Below are 6,146 nucleotides of genomic sequence, written 5' to 3'. Positions count from 1 at the left end.
CGAGTCTTTTGGGGAAGCTTGCCATTAAATGACCTGCCATCAGATACAAAGATGCATGACTGAGTATGCTAATAACTGCAGAGGAGCATTTCTAGCCAAAATGCTTGCATCTGCCCCTATAACCTCACACCTCTTTTTTGTTGTCATTAGTTTTTAACACTGAGTAGTAGACACCCTCCTTCATGTGTTGTGTTTTCATTCCTGCTGGCACATTGCCAGGCACCGTGCCCCAACAAGGGCAGATTAATGTTATCTTGCACACTCCGAAAAGGCCAACCTGGCACATTTACTGGCTCCACTGTCCAAATGCGATAAGAAGTGAATGCTAAGCATCAATGGAAATTTACCCGCCGCAGTGGCTAAGGCGTTGCGCAGCTGAGCACGAGGTCATGGGTTCGATTCCCGGCCGCCGCGGCCGCTTTTCTGATGGAGGCAAAAAGCAAAAATGCCCGTATGCACGAGATTTCGGCGCACGTTCAAAATCCCCAGGTGGTCAAAATTAATCCGGAGCCCTTCACTACGGCATGCCTCATCGCCTGTGTTGCGTCGGCGCATTAAACCCTTCAATCAATCAAATCAATGGAAATGTTTGCGGTATCACAAATTGGCTTTCTTGAACATTCACGGTTGAGCACTGCCTGCTGTTGGATGGTACTTTTAACAAAGATAATGTTGATGCATACTGAAACACAATGCTCCAGTTCTGCTGTAATTATTGAACAAGTAAAAGGAGTTTTAGGTGATACAGAACGCCCAGGCTGACATATCTTGTCACTGACAGTACAGTAGGCTCTCAATAACTTGAAGTCACTTAATTGGAAGTAATGTGCTGGTTCTGGCAATTTTACATGCAATTCAACGGAAGAAATTGCTTGATAATTTGAAGCTAGAACCCATTATATTAGTTAATTGGAAGTTATATTGAATAGAAACATCAAGGTGACTGTTATTTCTCGATAAAAAACCATTTTCAAGTGTCGAAACAGCGCCCTAATTGTTCTCTACTGATGTCAGTGCCATCACAACTAAGTAGTGCACTGTTGATAAAGCAGCAGGCTAGTTCAGACTCGCGCCAATGTTCACATCTCTTGTGAGGCCCTCAACCTTCTTTGTTTCTCACAGCACTGTGTGAGCAGTTAGGTGAACATTTGAGGCTTTGATTTTAGCGATAAGTCTGCACTATCACGACAACCCATGACATATAAGCTCGACTTCACAACAAAAGTCAAGATTCTGAACGAAATGAAAAAGAGAACGAGTTGCGGACTAGTGACAATGCTGTTCAGGTGCATTTTGTTCAATTGAATTGTGGTCCCTGTGGACTTCGTATTATTGGGAGTCAACTGTGCCTTCAAGCGTGAAAGCAGTACTGAAGCTGGATGTTTGCTTCTAGGTGTGCTCAGACGAGAAACATACAACATATGCGCTGTAAAACACCTATATACGCTCTTTGACTAGAGCTTCTTGAGTTCAATTATCAAATCAAAACTTTATTTTATAGGAGTGAAAGTGAGGGAACAGGAATTACGAGAAGGCACATTGACTTCTAATTTTTGTTCATGTCACAAGTATGTGATGCTTTCTTCCTCAAGTTATTGAACATGCATTTTATGTGCATTTCTTTTCTTTCTGAATCTTGAACTGTGAGGAGACTTTGTTTATGACTGCTGTCTACGAGAAGGGTCACGCACCCCTTAAGCCATCAATGAATGGCTTTCTTGCTTGGCTCCCTTTCACCGTATAGGGATGAACAAGTACAGAAGTGAAAGGAAATCCAGTTTTGGCCACGTAGACAGGAATCTTCCCATCTGTTTTTCGCATCCTTTCAAGTCAATACAGCTGATTCTGGAACTTCCCCCGTGGAATCGTTTGCCGGTTAAAAAAACAACGCCTTCTCACACAGCTATCGACAGCTGAAACAGTCGAAGAGGCTGAAATGCCTAGTCTCAATGCAGCATGCACAACTTTAGGCTGTTTTTTTTCTTTTCTCTTGTGATGCTGAAGCATTTCTGGGTATCGTACTTATCAAAAGGTTAAATTTATGCCTCTGCATCCGCATGTATCTCTTGGTACCAAATCAGAAGGGGGATCATCCCATTCTTTACATGAGTACTGCACTCCACACCGAATGATCTCTGTGCCTCATAAGAGAAGGGTCATGATCTCTCTGCTCATTCTGTTCTTCACACTACCGATGAGCAATATCAAGAGAATTCTACTCTTCACATAAGTGAGGAACAAGACAAAGCACCATTGTCTACCACAAAAAGCAAGATCCTGCTCCTCAATTCCTTCCTTGATCATACTAGCAAGGAGTTGGGTAAAATGCAAAGTCCATCATGAGGAGCAGTTCAACTCTTCAATGGTCAGCCTCGAATAACAAACACAAGGCAAGGAAATGAAGGGATGATATGCACCATGCAACACCGTGCACGGCTGTTTTTTCTCCTTTTGTCTGAGTCTTCAAGCTGACTGTCGTAGATTCAACATGTAACAACTGGCTCAGATTCTTCCTATTTGATGCTGAGAAGGGAATCCCACTCATCACACGATAAATCATTGTTAAACACCACTGTTCATTAAATGAGAGTAGCATCATGATCCTGCTCTTCAATTATGATCCCCAAGTTAATGAGTAGTAGTATACCTCAGACCAACTAAAGATGTTTCTTAACTTCCTGCCTTTTTTTATCCTTTGTATATTACAATTTCTTATCTTTACTACCTAGTTCATCATACAATTGTTATGGCCCAAGACATGGTCCTTCACAAGTGGTTGCAGCTGTGGAACCGCATCATTCACAATAAAAAAAAAAAAAACTCTGACGAAAGTGGAGCAAGTTTAACAGTACAATCAAGGTGCGCAAATGCTGTTTAATTGCCTATTGTGTAAGTGCTGCAACGGTGCCTTCTGTTTGAACTCAAACTGGCTGGAACTTTAAATGTAATATCAGTGTTTGGAATTACTTCTAATGAAAATGGGAAAATGTAACTATGCTAACAATGCTGGTGAAAAAGTTAGGCTGCTTTGTCTGAGCATGACAATTCCTAAAGCTAATATTTGTAAAATTAAGTGGCCAGGTGTTATCCCCCAGCAAAATCTATCTGCTGGGACCATTTAAAACAAAACTCGTTCCAATTTGGACCCACATCGTTCAGATGCTTGTTTGACCTGGTGCCTGGACTCCCAGACGGAGCCATTTTTAGATGAAAGGAGAGCCGGTGACTCCTAAATAGTTTGGACATGAATGAACCGAGAATAGGGACAGTTGGTAGCATACAACAACCACCGCTCCCACCGATTTCCAGAAAGTCGGCTTCGCTTCGTGCACGAATGCATCGATCGGAAGCTATCGCTCGCGACGCTTATAATGTATTAATAATGACACTGTAACTCACCAACCTAGCCTCCCCCCGTCCTCCCTCGTCTTAGCGGTGTGCAATGCAAGCTTTTTACAAATTCAAAAAGCGTCTGGACAGGATGATCGAGTTTGCTTTGTTCAGTTTAAACTTTCTTGACTCATTTTGAAGCTGATGACCTTCATTGGTCGCCGTGCATCGTAATTTCGATAGGTATAACCAGTGTACAGAATACCGCCTTCATTCCTAGCTATTAGGTGAAGAAATAAACTATCGCCTCTGGTACTGGGGGCGCTGAGTAAACACACGTGTTTTAAGCCTAACGCAAAAAAATGAATAATAACATTTCCGTTTCTGCATACATCCCACCCCAAAGGAGCGTCAAGCGTGCTCTGCACATCGCTTTCCAAGTTTTGAGGTTCCTATGAGCTGACACGACACTTTTCATCAGCATTTCCGACTTTTCGTTAACAAGCACGGAGCGCGCACGTGTTTGCTTTGTATTTTATTCGATTGCCTCAGCAAAATAAGCCCCAGTTCTGCATAATTCTTCTTTTTTTGGGGCGAAAGATGAGCCGCACTACCGACCGCTATTAAAACGTGATAAAAGGGCCAGATGGCAAAACATCAGCATTTCAAAACATACCTCAGTTACCAACGTACATGCATGGTTGCGTATATATCCCTTAAAATCATGATACGAGAGTTCGTCCCATGATGCACATCGTGGGGCTCAAGTGCACCAAATACAACTGCAGCAAAAAGAAAGCTCCAAAATGTTCTACTCAGATAAAAATGAAGTGTAAATGCTAAACGGTAAGAGCTAGCTTAAAGATGCATAGCCTGCATTCGGCGTTATGTTTGAACATGAGTGGATTAATTAGGAAGTTTCAACTTAAAAAGTGTGCTATATATGCTTCTCGCTAGCTATTTTATAAGCTAATTCAGTTTAAGGCACAATCTGTGTGCTTTGTGGATGTGTAATTGATTGTTACCTCATCCTGTTTATCCCACTGATGTCAGCAAAATGCGATTCTCTATACATACGAAAAACTATGCAAACAATTTATAGCAAGGAGGACTATATTATAATCCTTGTAAGATAAGTTTGATTAAAAGCACCACGATTCAATTTGCTAATTTACAGACAAGGGCAGCTATGTGCAAATGCTGCTGCTCTATGGAGGGAACCACCTGGGTCTCTCACCACAGCAAATCGATCACTGTCACCTATGGATGTGAGTAAAAAAAGTGTGGAGGGGGGAGGCAAACCGAGAGGCACCAAACCCCCTGTGTTACCAAAAATAAGACATGTAATAACATAAATTGCTTCCCTCTTCACAGGGAACTGATACAGGTGCTCTGTGCCAGCCACGAAAGCTACCAGATTACATTTAAACAATGCTACAGTTATTGCAATATTTTGCTTTTATTATAGAGGTTTACTTATTTAGACACCATTTATTTGAGGTACGTAATACATGAATACATGTTCACGTATGATGACATGCACTATCAGGTAACGCGTATGAAAATGTGACCGCAGTCTTGGGATCAAACTAAGGGAGTTTTATGCGATGAAGCCAGGTACAGGCTATGAGGCATGCCACAGTAAAGTGCTAGAGATATCGCAGTATTGGATGACAACTGTACTGTTGACCATGATGCATTATGCTTTTGCTAAAATAGGTTCGCACTTTTTTGCTGAGTTACTTTCAGTTTCTTTCAGTTAGTCCATTAACCGATCAATCAACCGAACATAAACTCAGGGGTTTATTGCCTTGAACATATAAGTAAACTGTAGAGTTGATTTTAAGTGAGTTACTTTAACTGAGTTACAATTGATTTTAAGTGTGTTACTTCACACAATATTTTTGATCAGTGCACTACGTTCCTTTTGCACAGATGTAAAATATACATTGAGATCATGACCTATGAAGCCAGTCATGGTGAATGTGCTATGAAACTGCAGTCATAAAATATGCCTTATATTTTATTTGCATACATTTCCCACTACGGCTACTCACAGCATCTGTACATATTCCGAGTACGCATTTGCTTGATATAGAAGCTAGGCATAATTTATAATTTGCCTTGTAAAGTCCCTAAGAAAATGGTACGCCGCAGAGTTTCCTTTAAAAATTCTTACAATCTCTTAGGATGGCCATAACCACCATCATGGGGGTATTCTCAATGACAGCAAGACGTTTCTGCAGGGAAGTGCTATTTCTGAAGAATGCAGCAGCATAGCGAAACTAGGAAAACACTAGTGCGACTTTAGACGATACGAAGCTCATATTTGTGTAAGTTTCCCTGAAAGATGGCCCTCAGTCAGCAGTGATGAGCTTCTAATTTTTCTCGACAACCTAAACTCTTCTGCGACGCTGCACTAAACTATAATTGTGTGACAATTCAGCTTCCACTCATCAGGATATTTTAGACTAAAGCCCCTACTTTGAAGTCAAGCAAATTGCACTTTTCTTCGGGTCAGGCATGAAGAGAACAGTATATATACTCACTCATTTCATATGCAAGTATGAACTTTCCATTGTGTGCAAAAATGTGATTGCCATCTTTGGATAAAAAAGCCAAGGTAGTTTTACACGCTGAAACTAGAAATGGCTACAGGGAATGCCATAGTGGATGCTGGGAAATTGTACTCTTCGATGAACTCTACTTCTGACCATGTGTTGACAATCTTTCCTAAAATAGGTTCGTATTTTTGCTGCCGAGGTTTTAAGTTACTTTCACTTAATCCATTTGTCAATAATGCTATTCAGTGTTCA

The sequence above is a fragment of the Haemaphysalis longicornis genome, unplaced genomic scaffold (assembly GCF_048455015.1).
Source record: "Haemaphysalis longicornis isolate Haplotype H1 unplaced genomic scaffold, Haemaphysalis longicornis Haplotype H1 scaffold_10, whole genome shotgun sequence".
In the NCBI taxonomy this organism is placed as follows: domain Eukaryota; kingdom Metazoa; phylum Arthropoda; class Arachnida; order Ixodida; family Ixodidae; genus Haemaphysalis; species Haemaphysalis longicornis.
Note: the sequence above shows the minus strand (reverse complement) of the source record.